This window comes from Lithobates pipiens, unplaced genomic scaffold (genome assembly GCF_037356315.1).
Source record: "Lithobates pipiens isolate NorthernLeopardFrog02 unplaced genomic scaffold, aLitPip1_a1.2 Scaffold_1, whole genome shotgun sequence".
Taxonomy (NCBI): domain Eukaryota; kingdom Metazoa; phylum Chordata; class Amphibia; order Anura; family Ranidae; genus Lithobates; species Lithobates pipiens.
Genome location: NW_027507685.1, coordinates 253,877,021 through 253,898,338, shown reverse-complemented (window position 1 = coordinate 253,898,338; position 21,318 = coordinate 253,877,021). Strand labels below are relative to the sequence as shown.

At 49.9% G+C, this 21,318-nt stretch overlaps 1 protein-coding gene across 1 annotated transcript in view; it reads right to left on the bottom strand.

The window, feature by feature from the left end:
* The window catches only part of CHM (CHM Rab escort protein), a gene marked incomplete at its 5' end in the record, with an annotated part of 133,285 nt that overhangs the window by 7,084 nt on the left and 104,883 nt on the right, over positions 1-21,318 (bottom strand).

The window sequence follows — 21,318 nt, the reverse complement described above, 5'->3', positions numbered from 1 at the left end:
CCGGAGGAGAGGGTGATCTATGTACATTGCAGGGATTTTTAACCAACGTTATTGCAGATTCCTATCTTTTGTTATTCTGAAGAGATAGCCGTTTATCAACCAGCTGCTGCACCTGCAGGGCTTTATTGAAAGTTACATTTATTTACTCAAAAATACTGAAGGTAGAGCCAACCCTTGCCAGAAGAATGCCAAGTTTGTGGTAACACTGGGGGCAAAACAGGAGTGTATTATTCTTTTTATCCACTTGACTCTTTCTCTCTAAAAAAAACAAAAGTAATCAGCATAGACAACAGCAGATGAAGTTCTAGTAAAACAAGTAAAACAATTAGATAGCCTCTGTAGTCAGTATGAGGAGGAATAGTGCCCCATCACTGGTGTCAGTGGGAAGCATAGTGCCCCATCATTACTGTCAGTGGGAAGCATAGTGCCCCATCATTACTGTCAGTGGGAAGCATAGTGCCCCATCATTACTGTCAGTGGGAGGAATAGCGCCCATCACTCGTGTCCGTTGGAGAAATAGTGTCCCATCATTGGTGTCAGTGGGAGGCATACAGTGGTGTGAAAAAGTGTTTGCCCCCTTCCTCATTTCCTGTTCCTTTGCATGTTTGTCACACTTAAGTGTTTCGGAACATCAAACCAATTTAAACAATAGTCAAGGACAACACAAGTAAACACAAAATGCAATTTGTAAATGAAGGTGTTTATTATTAAAGGTGAAAAAAAATCCAAACCATCATGGCCCTGTGTGAAAAAGTGATTGCCCCCCTTGTTAAAACATACTATAACTGTGGTTGTCCACACCTGAGTTCAATTTCTCTAGCCACACCCAGGCCTGATTATTGCCACACCTGTTCACAATCAAGGCATCACTTAAATAGGAGCTGCTTGACACAGTAAGGTCCACCAGAAGATCCTTAAATCTACACATCATGCCGAGACCCAAAGAAATTCAGGAACAATTGAGAAAGAAAGTAATTGAGATCTATCAGTCTGGAAAGGGTTATAAAGCCATTTCCAAAGCTTTGGGAATCCAGCGAACCACAGTGAGAGCCATTATCCACAAATGGCGAAGACATGGAACAGTGGTGAACCTTCCCAGGAGTGGCCGGCCGCCCAAAATTACCCCAAGAGCGCAGCGACGACTCATCCAAGAGGTCACAAAAGACCCCACAACAACGTCCAAGGAACTGCAGGCCTCACTTGCCTCAGTTAAGGTCAGCGTTCATGCCTCCACCATCAGGAAAAGACTGGGCAAAAATGGCCTGCATGGCAGAGTTCCAAGGAGAAAACCACTGCTGAGCAAAAAGAACATCAAAGCTCATCTCAATTTCTCCACAACACATCTTGATGATCCCCAAGACTTTTGGGACAACATTCTGTGGACCGATGAGACAAAAGTGGAACTCTTTGGAAGGTGTGTGTCCAAGTATATCTGGCGTAGAAGGAACACTGCATTTCATAAAAAGAACATTATACCAACAGTAAAATATGGTGGTGGTAGTGTGATGGTCTGGGGCTGTTTTGCTGCTTCAGGACCTGGAAGACTTGCCGTGATAAAAGGAACTATGAATTCTGCTGTCTACCAAGAGATCCTGAAGGAGAATGTCCGACCATCTGTTCGTGTACTCAAGCTGAAACGAACTTGGGTTCTGCAGCAGGCCAATGATCCTAAACACACCAGCAAGTCCACCACCGAATGGCTGAAGAAAAACAAAATGAAGACTTTGGAGTGGGCTAGCCAAAGTCCTGACCTGAATCCTATTGAGATGTTGTGGTATGAGCTTAAAAAGGCCGTTCATGCTCGAAAACCCTCTAATGTAACTGAATTAGGACAATTCTGCAAAGATGAGTGGGCCAAAATTCCTCCAAGACGCTGTAAAAGCCTCATTGCACGTTATCGCAAATGCTTGGTTGCAGTTGTTGCTGCTAAGGGTGGCCCAACCAGTTATTAGGTTTAGGGGGCAATCACTTTTTCACACAGGGCCATGATGGTTTGGATTTTTTTTCACCTTTAATAATAAACACCTTCATTTACAAATTGCATTTTGTGTTTACTTGTGTTGTCCTTGACTATTGTTTAAATTGGTTTGATGTTCTGAAACACTTAAGTGTGACAAACATGCAAAGGAACAGGAAATGAGGAAGGGGGCAAACACTTTTTCACACCACTGTAGTTGTTGTTTGTCTACTTATTGTTTGTTTAGTTTTGATGATCCTTCACATGTCGCACTCATTTTTGACGATGATACTGTGTGGGGTCCTCTCTCCAGTGCGGGGTCACCGGATCCTGGGTTCTGCCAGCACTGCAGCTAATCGGTCTTTAGGTACTTCATTACAGGGCTAGGCAATGCAAAGCTTGGTGTTCACCCAACACATCACTTCGCCCAATCCGAGCCTCCCTGATCTTCACCTCCATGCCTGTCTGTGACTCCAGAATTCTTAGTGATTCCTGACAACCCTGCATTCCTAAGACCCCTTTATTGTGCTTCCTGCGCTTGTGTCTCCCCAGACTTTGTGACCCCCTTTGAACTCTAGTGACACCAATGACCACCAAAGACCGAGTCTCTAGTTACTTCTGTGTCTCCAGTGACCTCAGCTCTCCAGTGTCTCCAGTGACCCCATTCCAACTGTACCTCCAATTACTTGGGTGTCTTCAGTAACTTTTTTGCCTCCAGTGTCCTCAACTGCCCTGTGTCTCCAGTGTCCTCAGCTCCCCTGTGTCTCCAGTGACCTCAGCTCCCCTGTGTCTCCAGTGACCTCAGCTCCCCTGTGTCTCTAGGGACCTCAGCTCCAGTGACCTCAGCTCCCCTGCGTCTCCAGTGACCTCAGCTCCCCTGCGTCTCCAGTGACCTCAGCTCCCCTGTGTCTCCAGTGACCTCAGCGCCCCTGTGTCTCCAGTGACCTCAGCGCCCCTGTGTCTCCAGTGACCTCAGCGCCCCTGTGTCTCCAGTGACCTCAGTGCCCCTGTGTCTCCAGTGACTTCAGCGCCCCTGCGTCTCTAGGGACCTCAGCTCCAGTGTCCTCAGCTCCCCTGTGTCTCCAGTGACCTCAGCTGCCCTGTGTCTCCAGGGACTTCAGAATCCCCTGTGTCTCCTGGGACCTCAGCTCCCCTGTGTCTCCTGGGACCTCAGCTCCCCTGTGTCTCTAGGGACCTCAGCTCCAGTGACCTCAGCTCCCCTGTGTCTCCAGTGACCTCAGATCCCCTGTGTCTCCAGTGACCTCAGATCCCCTGTGTCTCCAGTGACCTCAGCGCCCCTGTGTCTCCAGTGACCTCAGCGCCCCTGCGTCTCCAGTGACCTCAGCGCCCCTGCGTCTCCAGTGACCTCAGCTCCCCTGCGTCTCCAGTGACCTCAGCTCCCCTGCATCTCCATGGACCTCAGTTCCCCTGAGTCTCCAGTGACCTCAGCGCCCCTGTGTCTCCAGTGACCTCAGCTCCCCTGTTTCTCCAGTGACCTCAGCTCCCCTGTGTCTCCAGTGACCTCAGCTCCCCTGAGTCTCCAGTGACCTCAGCTCCCCTGTGTCTCCAGTGACCTCAGCGCCCCTGCGTCTCCAGTGACCTCAGCGCCCCTGCGTCTCCAGTGACTTCAGCTCCCCTGCATCTCCAGTAACTTCAGCTCCCCTGCGTCTCCAGTGACTTCAGCTCCCCTGCGTCTCCAGTGACCTCAGCTCCCCTGCATCTCCAGTGACTTCAGCGCCCCTGCGTCTCCAGTAACTTCAGCCCCCCTGCGTCTCTAGGGACCTCAGCTCCAGTGTCCTCAGCTCCCCTGTGTCTCCAGTGACCTCAGCTGCCCTGTGTCTCCAGGGACTTCAGAATCCCCTGTGTCTCCTGGGACCTCAGCTCCCCTGTGTCTCCTGGGACCTCAGCTCCCCTGTGTCTCTAGGGACCTCAGCTCCAGTGACCTCAGCTCCCCTGTGTCTCCAGTGACCTCAGATCCCCTGTGTCTCCAGTGACCTCAGCGCCCCTTGTGTCTCCAGTGACCTCAGCGCCCCTGTGTCTCCAGTGACCTCAGCGCCCCTGCGTCTCCAGTGACCTCAGCACCCCTGCGTCTCCAGTGACCTCAGCTCCCCTGCGTCTCCAGTGACTTCAGCTCCCCTGCGTCTCCAGTGACTTCAGCTCCCCTGCGTCTCCAGTGACCTCAGCTCCCCTGTGTCTCCAGTGACCTCAGCGCCCCTGTGTCTCCAGTGACCTCAGCGCCCCTGTGTCTCCAGTGACCTCAGTGCCCCTGTGTCTCCAGTGACTTCAGCGCCCCTGCGTCTCTAGGGACCTCAGCTCCAGTGTCCTCAGCTCCCCTGCATCTCCAGTGACTTCAGCTCCCCTGCGTCTCCAGTGACTTCAGCTCCCCTGTACCTCCAATTACTTGGGTGTCTTCAGTAACTTTTTTGCCTCCAGTGTCCTCAACTGCCCTGTGTCTCCAGTGTCCTCAGCTCCCCTGTGTCTTCAGTGACCTCAGCTCCCCTGTGTCTCCAGTGACCTCAGCTCCCCTGTGTCTCTAGGGACCTCAGCTCCAGTGACCTCAGCTCCCCTGCGTCTCCAGTGACCTCAGCTCCCCTGCGTCTCCAGTGACCTCAGCTCCCCTGTGTCTCCAGTGACCTCAGCGCCCCTGTGTCTCCAGTGACCTCAGCGCCCCTGTGTCTCCAGTGACCTCAGCGCCCCTGTGTCTCCAGTGACCTCAGTGCCCCTGTGTCTCCAGTGACTTCAGCGCCCCTGCGTCTCTAGGGACCTCAGCTCCAGTGTCCTCAGCTCCCCTGTGTCTCCAGTGACCTCAGCTGCCCTGTGTCTCCAGGGACTTCAGAATCCCCTGTGTCTCCTGGGACCTCAGCTCCCCTGTGTCTCCTGGGACCTCAGCTCCCCTGTGTCTCTAGGGACCTCAGCTCCAGTGACCTCAGCTCCCCTGTGTCTCCAGTGACCTCAGATCCCCTGTGTCTCCAGTGACCTCAGATCCCCTGTGTCTCCAGTGACCTCAGCGCCCCTGCGTCTCCAGTGACCTCAGCGCCCCTGCGTCTCCAGTGACCTCAGCGCCCCTGCGTCTCCAGTGACCTCAGCTCCCCTGCGTCTCCAGTGACCTCAGCTCCCCTGCATCTCCATGGACCTCAGTTCCCCTGAGTCTCCAGTGACCTCAGCGCCCCTGTGTCTCCAGTGACCTCAGCTCCCCTGTTTCTCCAGTGACCTCAGCTCCCCTGTGTCTCCAGTGACCTCAGCTCCCCTGAGTCTCCAGTGACCTCAGCTCCCCTGTGTCTCCAGTGACCTCAGCGCCCCTGCGTCTCCAGTGACCTCAGCGCCCCTGCGTCTCCAGTGACTTCAGCTCCCCTGCATCTCCAGTAACTTCAGCTCCCCTGCGTCTCCAGTGACTTCAGCTCCCCTGCGTCTCCAGTGACCTCAGCTCCCCTGCATCTCCAGTGACTTCAGCGCCCCTGCGTCTCCAGTAACTTCAGCCCCCCTGCGTCTCTAGGGACCTCAGCTCCAGTGTCCTCAGCTCCCCTGTGTCTCCAGTGACCTCAGCTGCCCTGTGTCTCCAGGGACTTCAGAATCCCCTGTGTCTCCTGGGACCTCAGCTCCCCTGTGTCTCCTGGGACCTCAGCTCCCCTGTGTCTCTAGGGACCTCAGCTCCAGTGACCTCAGCTCCCCTGTGTCTCCAGTGACCTCAGATCCCCTGTGTCTCCAGTGACCTCAGCGCCCCTGTGTCTCCAGTGACCTCAGCGCCCCTGCGTCTCCAGTGACCTCAGCACCCCTGCGTCTCCAGTGACCTCAGCTCCCCTGCGTCTCCAGTAACTTCAGCTCCCCTGCATCTCCATGGACCTCAGTTCCCCTGAGTCTCCAGTGACCTCAGCGCCCCTGTGTCTCCAGTGACCTCAGCTCCCCTGTTTCTCCAGTGACCTCAGCTCCCCTGTGTCTCCAGTGACCTCAGCTCCCCTGAGTCTCCAGTGACCTCAGCTCCCCTGTGTCTCCAGTGACCTCAGCGCCCCTGCGTCTCCAGTGACCTCAGCTCCCCTGCGTCTCCAGTGACTTCAGCTCCCCTGCGTCTCCAGTGACTTCAGCTCCCCTGCGTCTCCAGTGACCTCAGCTCCCCTGCATCTCCAGTGACTTCAGCTCCCCTGCGTCTCCAGTGACTTCAGCTCCCCTGCGTCTCCAGTGACTTCAGCTCCCCTGCGTCTCCAGTGACTTCAGCTCCCCTGCGTCTCCAGTGACTTCAGCTCCCCTGCGTCTCCAGTGACTTCAGCTCCCCTGCGTCTCCAGTGACTTCAGCTCCCCTGCGTCTCCAGTGACTTCAGCTCCCCTGCGTCTCCAGTGACCTCAGCTCCCCTGCGTCTCCAGTGACTTCAGCTCCCCTGCGTCTCCAGTGACCTCAGCTACCCTGTGTCTCTAGTGATCTCAGCTCTCCTGTGTCCAGTGACCTTAGCTCTTCTGTGTCTCCAATGACATATCCCATGTCTCCAGTGACCTCAGCTCTTCTTTGCCTCCAGTGACCTCAGTTCTCCTGTGTCTCCAATGACCTCAGCTCTCCTGCGTCTCCAGTGACCTTGGCTCTCCTGTGCCTTCAGTGACCTCAGCTCTCCTGTGCCTCCAGTGACCTCGGCTCTCCTGTGCCTTCAGTGACCTCGGCTCTCCTGTGCCTTTAGTGACCTTGGCTCCCCTGTGTCTTCAGTGACCCCAGCATCTTTAGTGACTCCCATACCCCTGTGTCTCCTATGACGCCTACATCTCCAATGATAATGTGTAATTTGAGCAATGATCAGTTTGTTGGAAATTCACTGAACAATCGAAAAAAATTGGAGATCCCCGAACATAGAACCCGAACCGCACTGAAGTCTATGAGCGGAGAATCTGCCCTGTCCGGAAATACATGTAGCAATGTAAAAAAGCGAGGAGCACGTTTCGTCCAATGAGGGCCGCTCCCTGAGGACATCATTGGACGAAACATGCGTAGAGTGGGACAGGGATGTGGACGATATCGCGCGTAGGTGTTTGGTGTCCGTGCTGTGTGGCGCAACCGGAGCACAAGGACTGTTTGAGCTGAGCGGGTTATCCTCAGTGCTGGGTGGGCACTCGGAGCATGTGAGTGTAATAGCATTGATTTTTTTTTTTTTAAACCTCTTGGAACTTTTTTCTTCTCTGGGAGGCGTTTCTTCTTCTTTCTCCTCACTCACTGTATAACGTATAGCGAGAGGTGTCTCTGATTGATGAACACAGCGAGGAAGCATTCGGAGTATTGAGCTTATTGGAGGGTTCACAATCTCAACAGCAGACCTATTGGTGATTGGTGAAGGATTCATGTTGTGGTTTAAACACTGGGTGATTTTTGTAAAAATTGTCTTGGAGAGCCATCGTAGTAAAGGAACATTTCACACATTTTATTTTATTTTTCAATTTTGTTTACTTTTTTTTGGGACACGATATTAATTACTGGATCACCAAATAATCGATTTTTTGCACTTAAAATTAATATTTTCATATTTAGGATCAATGGATTATTTAGTTACAATTTATATATTTTTTATGCACATTGCTGATTTCCACATACAGTATATACCTCGCACTTTACTTTGTATATTTGCACAGTAGAGTATACAAACACTTAGAGGACTACTTATTATATACTGTAGAATGTTGTGGACCTGTGCTAATCTTATTCTTACTACATCAGTCTCTGCACCAGAGGAGCTTACACTCTAATGTCCTCCCCACAGTCACACATTGTACCAGAGGAGCTTACACTCTAGTGTCCTCCCCCCCACAGTCACACATTGTACCAGAGGAGCCTACACTCTAGTGTCCTCCCCCCCACAGTCACACATTGTACCAGAGGAGCTTACACTCTAGTGTCCTCCCCCCCACAGTCACACATTGTACCAGAGGAGCATACACTCTAGTGTCCTCCCCCCCCACAGTCACACATTGTATCAGAGGAGCTTACACTCTAGTTTCCCCCCCACAGTCACACATTGTATCAGAGGAGCTTACACTCTAGTGTCCTCCCCCCCACAGTCACACATTGTACCAGAGGAGCTTACACTCTAGTGTCCTCCCCCCCCACAGTCACACATTGTACCAGAGGAGCTTACACTCTAGTTTCCCCCCACAGTCACACATTGTACCAGAGGAGCTTACACTCTAGTGTCCTCCCCCCCACAGTCACACATTGTACCAGAGGAGCTTACACTCTAGTGTCCTCCCCCCCACAGTCACACATTGTACCAGAGGAGCTTACACTCTAGTGTCCTCCCCCCCACAGTCACACATTGTACCAGAGGAGCATACACTCTAGTGTCCTCCCCCCCCACAGTCACACATTGTATCAGAGGAGCTTACACTCTAGTTTCCCCCCCACAGTCACACATTGTATCAGAGGAGCTTACACTCTAGTGTCCTCCCCCCCACAGTCACACATTGTACCAGAGGAGCTTACACTCTAGTGTCCTCCCCCCCCACAGTCACACATTGTACCAGAGGAGCTTACACTCTAGTTTCCCCCCACAGTCACACATTGTACCAGAGGAGCTTACACTCTAGTGTCCTCCCCCCCACAGTCACACATTGTACCAGAGGAGCTTACACTCTAGTGTCCTCCCCCCCACAGTCACACATTGTACCAGAGGAGCTTACACTCTAGTGTCCTCCCCCCCACAGTCACACATTGTACCAGAGGAGCATACACTCTAGTGTCCTCCCCCCCCACAGTCACACATTGTATCAGAGGAGCTTACACTCTAGTGTCCTCCCCCCACAGTCACACACTATTATTATTATACATTTATAAAGCTCTGACATATACCGCAGTGCTGTACAGAGAACACTGAGCTGGTCACATCAGTCTCTGTACCAGAGGAACTTACACTCTAATGTCCTCCTACAGTCACACACTATTATTATTATACATTTATATAGCTCTGACATATACCGCAGTGCTGTACAGAGAACTCCGAGCCGGTCACATCACATCAGTCTCTGTACCAGGGGAGCTTACACTCTAATGTTCCCGCACAGTCACACACTATTACACATTTATATAGCTCTGACATATTTCATAGCGCTGTATACATGGTACCAGTCGGTGCTGTAGTGGGATGACACTCATACAGGGATAATGGACCACGATCTGCAGTGGGAAGTGAATCCAGGACTCCAGCACCACAAGGCCATTTAGATGAATGATGCCCGGGGGGGGTGGGGGTGTGGGGTGACCTCCACAATCCTATTTTACAGAATGCTGACAAACTGAACTCACATCTCATAACCATGGAGGGAAATGTGATTGCTGGTGTGGAATATGCGGGAAGCGTACATGCGATGACAGCGAGGGTACACGGATGTATACATTTATTTCCTGCAGTGCGCACGGCGGAGAGATTATTACTGCGGTGATATAAGGGCGCGGGGGACGTGTCAGGTGGAAATGTCAGCCATGTCATTAAGACAAATGCCACAGATCGGTAATAAACATGATGAGGCTGTCGCAGAGGGATAATGGATTCCGCTAAACCAGAAGAGCGGTGAGCGCGTTACGGAGAACTCTCTGCTGTGTACAAGCCGAGCGGTGATCCCGCCACCTCGCCATTGCTACCTATCCAATGCTTATCACACACAGCAAGTCCAGCCACCGTGCAGACCCCCGGGAGGGGCATCCTCAGGGGGACAGTTTCACATCTAGCATTATATTTGGCCATGTAGGAAAAAAAAAAAGGGGGGGGGGGGTCATGTGATCACCATGATATAGCAATCACATCGTATGGAGTAATAGGATGAGAGCACACAGCACAAGAAATCAGTCAAGATACAATTTTTTTTTTATTTGTCACACTAAACGGATCTGTCAATATTTGACCACCAACGCGTTTTAGGGGGTTAGCTACATATCTCACTTCATCAAGGCTTGCCCTTATTTTGCAAGAGAGATTTAGATGGGGTGGCAAGTCCTGGATCAAGAGAGCACCGGAAACCACCCCGAGGGGGGAGGGTTGTAGAGGAATGCGGCCAGGCTGTGCCTGCTGGCCAATCAGCTTCCAACTTCAGTTTGTTCAGTTAAGCTTTGGCAATAAAACCTGGAAGCCGATTGGCTTCTATGCAGAGCTGCACCAGATTCTGGACTCTCCAGTTTTAGTAAATCAACTCCCAACGAGTCATATAAAAGGTGATCAGGCAGCTCTACAGCCCAGAGGTTTCTGATAGAAACAAGCCCATTGCTGATACTGCACCGTGATTGGCTACATTCTAAATTGTGATGCTCTGTGCACCTTGAAGCCCTGGACTCCAAGTCCCTTCCCTGCTCCTGAGTACACCCCTCACATTTCTGTAAATCTTTTCTTCTCTCTTTTCATGTGACAACACTGAAGAAATGACACTTGTCTACAATGTAAAGTAGTGAGTGTACAGCTTGTATAACAGTGTAAATTTCCTGTCCCCTCAAAATAACTCAACACACAGCCATTCATGTCTAAACCGCTGGCAACAAAAGTGAGTACACCCCTAAGTGAAAATGTCCAAATTGGGTCCAATTAGCCATTTTCCCTCCCCCCCGTGTCATGTGACTCGTTAGTGTTACAAGGTCTCAGGTGTGAATGGGGAGCAGGTGTGTTAAATTTGGTGTTATCGCTCTCACTCTCTCATACTGGTCACTGGAAGTTCAACATGGCGCCTCATGGCAAAGAACTCTCTGAGGATCTGAAAAAAAAGAATTGTTGCTCTACATAAAGATGGTCTAGGCTATAAGAAGATTGCCAAGACCCTGAAACTGAGCTGCAGCACGATGACCGAGACCATACAGGACAGGATGTATAACAGGACAGGTTTAACTCAGAATAGGCCTCGCCATGGTCCACCAAAGAAGTTGAGGTCACGTGCTCAGCGTCATATCCAGAGGTTGTCTTTGGGAAATAGACGTATGAGTGCTGCCAGCATTGCTGCAGAGGTTGTAGGGATGGGGGGTCAGCCTGTCAGTGCTCAGACCATACGCCGCACACTGCATCAAATTGGTATGCATGGCTGTTGTCCCAGAAGGAAGCCTCTTCTAAAGATGATGCACAAGAAAGCCCGCAAACAGTTTTCTAAAGACAAGCAGACTAAGGAGATGGATTACTGGAACCATGTCCTGTGGTCTGATGAGACCAAGATAAACATATTTGGTGTCAGATGGTGTGAAGCGTGTGTGGGGGCAACCAGGTGAGGAGGACAAAGACAAGTGTGTCTTGTCTACAGTCAGGCATGGTGGTGGGAGTGTCATGGTCTGGGGCTGCATGAGTGCTGCACTGGGGGGCTACAGATCATTGAGGGGACCATGAATGCCAACATGTACTGTGACATTCTGAAGCAGAGCATGATCCCCTCCCTTCAGAGACTGGACCGCAGGGCAGTATTCCAACATGATAACCACCCCAAACACGGCTCCGAGACCACCACTGCCTTGCTAAAGAAGCTGAGGGTAAAGGTGAAGGACTGGCCAAGCATGTCTCCAGACCTAAACCCTATTGACCATCTGTGGGACATCCTCAAACAGAAGGTGGAGGAGCGCAAGATCTCCAACATCCACCAGCTCTCTGATGTCATCATGGAGGAGGGGAAGAGGACTCCAGTGGCGACCTGTGAAGCTCTGGTGACCTCCATGCCAAGAGAGTTAGGGCAGTGCTGGAAAATAATGGCGGCCACACAAAATATTGACACTTTGGGCCCAATTTGGACATTTTCACTTAGGGGTGTACTCACTTTTGTTGCCAGCGGTTTAGACATTAATGGCTGTGTGTTGAGTTATTTTGAGGGGAAAGGAAATTTACACTGTTATACAAGCTGTACACTCACTACTTTACATTGTAGACAAGTGTCATTTCTTCAGTGTTGTCACATGAAAAGATAGAAGAAAATATTTACAAAAATGTGAGGGGTGTACTAATTTTGTGAGATACTGTATACACACACTCACCGGCCACTTTATTAGGTACACCCAGGGCTGCTGTTAGAACCCACAGGTCCTCATACAGACAACCTGACACGGGGCCCCATACAACCAATGCTTCAGGTATGAATGGACACAGTGCGCGATTTGTACCATTCACTTACTGTGTTCATTCAGAAAAGAAAGGGGCTGGTAAATATGACTTATTTAGTGGACCCTTCCCCCACTCTCCATCTTGAAGGATTGTGTGCTTGCAGCTGCCAGCGGGAGGGAGAGGAGGAAATCCAGCAGCACTGGGGTAGGGGGGCACACAGGGGGGCCTGGCCGGCAGGGGTAAATGTATGGTGCACATGGAGGGTGATCGATTCTGGGGCAATTACTGGAACCAATCTCTCTCTGCAGCTGCTGAAAGCCAACAGGAGGGAGAGGTGTAGAAGCAAGCATTCAGCTGCTGCAGACAGAGCCATACAATGGGATTATTGGTTCCAGTAATTGCCCCCCCCCCCCCGCCACACTGACCACCCTCCCTGTCCACATCCGATTCACCCTGCTGGCCTTGGCCCCATACAAAAGGACCAGTGGTACTTCCTCATCCATGGCCCTGGGTACACCTGTTCAATTGCTTGGTAACACAAATTGCTAATCAGCCAACTGCATGGCAGCAACTCAATGCATTTAGGCATCTAGACATGGTGAAGATGAATTGAAGTTAAAACAAAGTATCAGAAGGGGGAAGAAAGGGGATTTAAGTGACTTTGAGCCCGGATTCACACTGCTGCAGGATTGAAATCGTACGACTTCAGCTGAACCCATACAATTTTATTCCCACATGTCAGTCTGACGATTTCAGAGACATCTGTGCGGGTTCCTGCACAGAGGTCTATTGAAATCACACCTGAAATCGCCAAAACTAGCACAGAAACTACTTTTGGGAATCGGTGTGGTGTTACACAAATCGCATGCCAAATCCCATCAATGTGAACCAGGGCAGAACGTGGCATGGTTGTTGGTGACAGACGGGCTGGTCTGAGTATTTCTAAAACTGCTGATCTGCTGGGATTTTCACACACAACCATCTCTCGGGGGTTTACAGAGAATGGTGGAAAAAAGAGAAAATATCCAGTGAGCGGCATCTGTGTGGAGGAAAATGCCTTGTAGAGGTCAGAGGAGAATGGGCAGACTGGTCCCAGATGATAGAAAGGCAACAGTAACTCAAATAACCACTCGTTCCACCCAAGGTATGCAGAATACCACCTCTGAACAACACATCCAACCTTGAAGCAGATGGGATACAGCAGCAGAAGACCACATCAGGTGCCACTCCTGTCAGCTAAGAACAGGAAGCTGAGGCTACAATTCACACAGGATCACCAAAATTGAAGAGGGAGAGGTGAAAAGTAGTTAAAGCGGTTGTAATACCCTTAGATAAAGCCAGTGACGTGACTGGCCTCAGGTGATACACAGCGATGAAACAAACCCTCCTACATAAGTTGTAACCCTTTATCTGCAGTCTTCTCTCCTCTACATTCAAAGTCCAGAATTTGTACAGCTTGCCTGAGGCCGCGTACACACGGGCGGATTGTCTGCCCAACTTAGTCCGCTGAACCGTGTTTCAGCGGACAATCCGCTCGTGTGTAGGCTTCAGTGGACTTTTTCAGCGGACTGTCTGACGAACAAAGTCTTACGGAATTTCCGAAATTTTGTCCATTCAAACTTGGTTTTGTCCGTCCAAACTTGGTTTCAGCGGACAGTCCGCTCGTGTGTAGGCAAGTTGGACGGACTAAGTATGGCGCATGCTCAGAAAGGGTTTACACGGCGGAAGGTTGCATTGCAGTGTATTGGACGTCGTTTTTCTAGTCCCGTCGTACGTGCTGTACACGTCATCGCGCACATTTTCAGCGGACTGTCTGTTCATCGTGTGTGGTCAAGTCCGTTCATTCAAAATTTGGACGGACTGTCTGTCGGATTGTCTGACGAATTTAGTTGGGCAGACAATCCGCCCGTGTGTACGCGGCCTCAGATTTCAGAAAGCAGGGGGCGGGAAGCTGATGTCACACTCTGCAGAGCTCAGAGAGAGCGGGTTCGAGGGAAGGGACGAAACCCCCCCCCCCCCCCCTTCTCACAGCACACATGAACAAAGCTGAGGTTGTCAATCACAGGCTGTGTGCTGGAGTTCCCTCCTCCGTCACCTTTTCACCTCTTGGTGTCAGGAACACTTGTCAGAAGTGACTCACGCCAATAGCAGAGGAAGAAAAGAACAGCAAGAAATGACAGTTAATGATCTGGATTGGGACAAGTACATACTATAGAGCAGTGATTCTCAACCAGGGTTCTGTGGAACTCTAGGGTTCCTCCAGAGGGTGTAGGGGTTCCTTCAGCATTGGGCAATTTCTGCCTCTCAGATAAGTTCCCACTGACACCATTGATCTTTTTAGCTATCTGTAAGGAGGTAATTCTTCCCAATGACCACAAGTGTAAGGACCATTCTTCCCACTGACCATCACACTAATGTATCATGAGTTGTAGAGTTCTTTTTAGCAGGGGGTTCCCCCGAGACCGGAGAACTATTTCAAGGGTTCCTCTGTGTTGAAAAGGTTGAGAAAGGGCGCTATAGAGGTATATGCTTTGTTCATATTTCATGTCAAAGCTTTACACCTACTTTTAGCCTCTTAGTAGGAACTAAAGGCAAGGGTTTAAGAAAAAAAGATTGCAGTAGTGGAGAAGAAAGATAGGAAAGAAAGAAGAAACCATAGAAAAGTAGGGACCAAGGTAAGTAGCATGGATTGAAGGGGGGGGGGGTGGTGAAGGGAGCTGGAAAGGGACATCTAGGCAACCTGAAGAAGAGCTTTAGAATTCTATACCTACAGGACAGAAGAACTTGCTATAAGCATTGAGGTGTGGGCCAACTGTAACCAAGGGGACTATACTGCAAGGATTTTCTTGTGGGTGTGTAGAAGAAAGCTGGTAAATTTTGAATTATTGAAAAACACATCAATGCGTCAATTATCTTCTGCGGAGCAAGTCAATTTCTTTTCCCAGGCTTTGGCTCTGGTTTGTTTCGACCACCAATAAGACGCAAGTCATTAATTTGAAATTCGTTTTGGTTTAAGGTGAAGAAATTAGAACCATGGGTCTCTTGGAAAAGAGCCCTCAAGGCAACAGACAACACCCCATAGAAGGAAGCGTGGTGGGCAATATCTTCAAGTAGGTCTTCCGGAGTATGAAAGGACCTGGGAAGAAAACGGAGCATCTGTCTAGAACAGGGATCTCCAAACTACGGCCCTCCAGCTGTTGCGGAACTTCACATCTCATGAGGCATTGTAAAATTTTGACATTCACAGACAAGACGGGAATTGTAGTTCCTGAACAATTGGAGGGCCATAGTTTGGAGATCCCTGGTCTAGAAGGTGCAGTGAAGATGGACCTTATTCCAGACCTGGGCGGCTGCCTCTGGGGGTGACCAATAGGATACTTAGCAGATGACAAGCTCTAGAGTGGGCATTGAGGAGAACCCAGTCCAAAAGTTCATATCACTTCAATGTTTATTGGTTAAGATTATCAAGAAGCGCCACCCCTTGGGTATAGCATATCTGGTCTTAGATCCCTCAAAAAAAAGGGAACATTTCAATGTAAAAATTAAAACTAAAAAGTCAAGATTCCAAGCTGCAGAAAAAAAAGAGAAAAAATTGAATTCTTCTTTAAATTCTGCCTAATTTTGGAGAACGGCTTATTAAGAGTAGAGGAGGAGGAGGAGGGGGGGAGGAGAAATATATGCGGCCAATAAGTCAAAACTGCTTTAACGGGAACATCGTTAGCGAGTCTTTTATCACGTATTTTGTAAGGTTAGGGAATCGTTTAAAATGCTAATTAAATCCAACAGCCTGTGAAAAAAATTGTCTCTTGATAAAATGCAAAATGCAAAAAAAAAAATCTTAAAAGTTGATAATGGTGCAGAAGTAACTCCCGACTCACTTAGCAGGAAAATGGATGGAGTGGCGGCGGCGGCAGGTGACTTTGTCTGGCTGACCTGCCTTGGTCCGCTGCCTCTCTCTATCTGGTGATTCATTCTCTAGAACTCCAACAGTATTTGTTCTGACATTTTAATTAAAACATGGCTACTACCTGGCCGCGATGATGAAAAGGCTCAGAGTGTCGGGGGGGTGAAGAGAGGACCTTATTGATTAGATGGTTGCAGTGAAGGATTTTGAAGGGCCTTTCCAGAAGGAGATCAACAGCGGGCCATTCCGCAGGTGAACGACAGGGCCTCTTTGTAAAAGGTCAGGGTGGATCGTCAACTAAAAGCTTCTTCGCCTTAGAATTTTGAAATGTAATATGAGAACACACTCACTAACCACTAATGGGATCCTATGGTGGGTCTTCTCTCCCCGGCACATGGCCACCAGTCATTCCTGGGTTTCTTCTGGAGTGCTGGCATCGCAAAACCAAAACAGCTCTCCTGACCGGCACAACTTTAAATTGGGCAACACGTCACTATGCCGAACTACCTGCTGTCCTCCATACCTGCCTACAGTCCTCTAAGCTTTTTCAGATGACGGTGTTCACCGTACATCCCATCTTGTGCCTCAGTGACTCCGATACACCCTAAAAGCATCCGGTGTCACCTCTGCCCCCCCCCCCCCCCCCACGATTTGACTGCACCCCACAGCATTAGAGCATCCTGTATCACCTGTGCACCACGTCTTCAGTGCACCTCACAGCATCCAGTTTGCAGCTCCACAGACTGGGCAATGCCTCACTGCCTATGATTGGTGGTGTGCAGTGTCGGCTTCCTGGTGAGATAGCTCAGGTGAGTTGGGACTACAATCTCGGACATGCCTGAGCCCATCAATAATCTATGGTTTGCCTGTGCACCACATGATTTCAGTGTGTCCCACAACAATAGAGCATCCTGTGACCTGTGCAACCGATGACTACAGTGTCCCCCGCAGCATCCGAGCATCCTGTGTCACCTGTGCCTCCCATGACTTCACAGCATTTGAGCTTTTTTGTGTTACCCGTGTCCCCCATAGCAACAGTAACCCCCCCCACACACACACAGCAGCTGGACAACCTATGTCACCTGTGCCCCCTATGACTTCACTGCACCTCACAGCATCCAAGCTTCCTGTGCCCTCCATGACTCCAGTGCACCCCACAGCATCCAAGCTTCCTGTGCCCTCCATGACTCCAGTGCACCCCACAGCATCCAATCTTACTGTGCCCTCCATGACTCCAGTGCACCCCACAGCATCCAAGCTTCCTGTGCCCTCCATGACTCCAGTGCACCCCACAGCATCCAAGCTTCCTGTGCCCTCCATGACTCCAGTGCACTCCACAGCATCCAAGCTTCCTGTGCCCTCCATAACTCAAGTGCACCCCACAGCATCCAAGCTTCCTGTGCCCTCCATGACTCCAGTGCACCCCACAGCATCCAAGCTTACTGTGCCCTCCATGACTCCAGTGCATCCCACAGCATCCAAGCTTACTGTGCCCTCCATGACTCCAGTGCACCCCACAGCATCCAAGCTTACTGTGCCCTCCATGACTCCAGTGCACCCCACAGCATCCAAGCTTACTGTGCCCTCCATGACTCCAGTGCAGCCCACAGCATCCAAGCTTCCTGTGCCCTCCATGACTCCAGTGCACCCCACAGCATCCAAGCTTACTGTGCCCTCCATGACTCTAGTGCAGCCCACAGCATCCAAGCTCACAGCATTTGAGCATCCTATGCCACCAGTGCCCCCATAGCTACAGTGCCACCCCACAGCATCTGAGCATGCTAGGTCACCTGTGTCTCCTATGAACCCAGTGGGCCCCACAGTATCTAAGCATCCTGCGTCACCTGTGCCCCCCAACCCCAAACATCCTGCATCACCTGTGCTGCCTATAGCTACAGTGCCCCCCATAGCATCTAACTATCCTGTGTCACCTGGACTCCTTATGACTCCAGGGCATCTCACAGCATTCTTTATCACCTGTGATCTGGTGTCACATGTCCTTCCCATGACTCCAGTGTCCCTGTGCCCTCTGTGACTCCAGTGCACTTCATAGCATTGGAGTATCCTGTGTCACCTGTGCTCCCCATGATTCCAATGCAACCCACAACATCCATGATTCCTGTGTCAGCTGTGCCCTCCATGCCTACAGTGCATCTCAACATCTGAGCATCCTGTGCCCCCACAGCATGCAAGCATCTGCTGCCACCTGTGCCTGCCAGCCAGGCAATAGATAAGGGGGTACCACCAGTCCTCCTGTATGGGGCCCGAGCCAGCAGGGGGTCGAGGCAGCAGGGTAAATCGAATATGGGCAGGGAGGGTGATCTTCAGGGTGGAGGGGGCGATTACTGAAACCAGTCCCCTGTAGGACTCTCTCTGCAGCAGCTGAAAGCTGGCTTCTTCTCCTTTCCCTCCTGCTGGCTTTCAGCTGCTGCAGAGAGAGCTATGCTTAATATTGTTTTAACATTGTCCAAGCTCAGGAACTGCCTTCTCTACGTCCCATAATGCAACACTCACCACTACAAAATAGGCTGATTAGGTGCCTGTAATGCGGAACCCCACCTCTGCAGACAGGTGACCTCTGCGTGGTGTGTGTGCCTTGTGTTTTGGGACCTTCACCTAGACATACAGAGGAGGAATTCTAAAGAGACAGCAGCAGGTCTTCTCGCGTAAAAATAGCCTGCACCCTATGAGCTAATGACCAGTTCTCTTTGAAAAAAATTCAGTTCCTTTAACTTTGACCAAAAAGCTGCCCATAAAACTGCAGCCTCCAGCAGGATCTTCACCGACATCTTTATCCAGAAGCAGGCTGGATGCACATAACCGACACCCCCTAGAAAGGTTGGGTATGAAGATTCTGCTAAAGGCTGCAGCTCAGCGAGAAAGCCAAAATCCAAGAAACGAGTGGCAGGACAGGTGGGTATTAAAAAGGAATCCCAGGTTAATTTAAACATGTTCCTAAATCGTTTTTTCTATCTCTCTTTGTATTCTAAGCCATCCTGCCGTGTCATTTTTATTTATTGTGGAGGACCGACAATGTTGCTTGAAGTCTGAAGCAGCATTGTTGGCCTGCTGATCATTATAAAAGACACCTGTCCACAGAAGCAATCAATCAGATTCCACGGCCAAGACCAAAGAGCTGTCCAAGGATGTCAGGGACAAGACTTTAGACCAGGGGTCTCAAACTAGCGGCCCTCCAGCTGTTGCAAAACTACAAGTCCCATGAGGCATTGCAAGCCTGACAGTTACAAGCATGACTCTCACAGGCAGAGGCATGATGGGACTTGTAGTTTTGCAACAGCTGGAGGGCCACCAGTTTGAGACCCCTGCTATAGACCTACACATGGCTGGAATGGGCTACAAGACCATCACCAAGCAGCTTGGTGAGAGGGTGATAACCAATGTTGGCCGTCCATACAAGGACACCGCCCTCCTAATCCATGCGTCCGACCTCTATGCTAAACGAAGGTTGACGGACGCATGGATTCCAATGGGGTTTTTTTTTTTTTGAAGCACATGATTAGAGCCTGAGGCACAAATTGACTTAAAAAAAGGGAAGGTTTGGGCGCAGATCACTGCTCCCTGAGCCCACCCAGTTGTGTGACAATAGCAAATTAATATTCGCTATTGTCTTCTTGATTCTCCTCCCAGCCAATCAGGAAGCGGGTCTTGAGACCCGATTGGCCAGGGAGTCTTAGGACTCGCCGCTTTCCCGTCCTTCTCCCACCGTGTGTGTGTAGGGGGGGTGGTGGTGGTGGTGGTTGTTGGTTTGCCTCCCCTCCTCCCAAATAAATTTGAGCATTAGCCGCCACAGGTGACAACAGTTGGTGCGATTTATTCGCAAAATGGAAGAAACGCAAAATAACGGTCAATCTCTCTCCGTCTGGGGCTCCATGGAAGATCTCACCTCGAGGAGTTTCAATGATCATAAGAACGGTGAGGAATCATCCCAGAACTACACGGGAGAATCTTGTCAAGGATCTCAAGACAGCTGGGACCATAGTCACCAAGAAAACAATTGGTAATACACTACGCTGTGAAGGACTGAAATCCTGCAGTGGCTGCAAGGTCCCCCCTGCTCAAGAAAGCTCAGTACAGGCCCATATGAAGTCTTCTAATGAACATCTGAATGATTCGGAGGAGGACTGGGTGAAAGTGTTGTGGAGGAGACCAAAATCAAGCTCTTTGGCATCAACTCAACTTACCATGTTTGGAGGAGGAGGAATGTTGCCTATGGCCCCAAGAACATCATCCCCCCCATCAAACATGGAGGTGGAAACATTATGGTTTGGAAATGTTTTTCTGCTAAAGGAACAGGACAACTTCACCACATCAAAGGGACTATGGAGGTGGCCATGTACCATCAAATCTTGGGTGAGAACCTCCTTCCCTCAGCCAGGGCATTGAAAATGGTTTGTGGATGGGTATTCCAGCATGACAATGACCCAAAAAACACACAGCAACAAAGGAGTTGCTCAAAAAGAATCACATTAAGGTCCTGAAGTGGCCTAGCCAGTCTCCAGACCTTAATCCCATAGAAAATATGTGGTGGGAGCTGAAGGTTCGAGTTACCAAACGTCAGCCTGGAAACCTTAATGACTTGGAGAAGATTTGCAAAGAGGAGTTGGACAAAATCCCTCCTGAGATGTGGGCAAACCTGGTGGCCAACTACAAGAAACGTCTGACCTCTGTGATTGCCAACAAGGGTTTTGCCACCAAGTCATGATTTGTGAAGGGGGTCAAATACTTATTTCACTCATTAAAATGCAAATCCATTTATAACTTTTTTTTTTTAAATGTGTGTCTCTGGATATTTTTGTTGTTATTCTGTCTCTCACTGTTATAATAAACTGACCATTAAAATTATAGACCCATCGTTTCTTTGTCAGTGGGGCAAATGTACAAAATCAGCAGGGGGTCAAATACTTCCCCCCCCCCCCCCCCTCACTGTATCTTTTACAAATGAAAAAGCGAAAATTGGTAGACTTCTCAGAAGTTCTAAGTCACACGAAAATACTTGTTGACAAATGAATGATACATAGGTGTTACAGTCCCCGATTTCCCTTTCTTTTTTTTCTTATATCTGTATTCACTCAGTCTCATTAATCTTCATTTTACTGACAGATTTTCATGCGATTTCCCTTGGACCTTGCCGCCCCCTCCTGGTTCCGCTGCTTTAGATCCTGTAATACTTGTAAAGCTGTGTACATGCAGTCAGCAAACCTTTACATAGTTCTCGTCTCTTTCCTGTCATACTTATATGCCGAATTTGTGTTGATTTATTGTATTCCTAATAAGACTGGAAGATGTTCGGAGACGGATTTGTTGTATATGAGAAGATTTTCCATAATAAGGAATTTAAAAAAGCGAATCCTGTGTGATGACGTCACCCATAGGCTTACTATGGGCCACCCGCTATCAACTGTCCCTCCTCTACACAG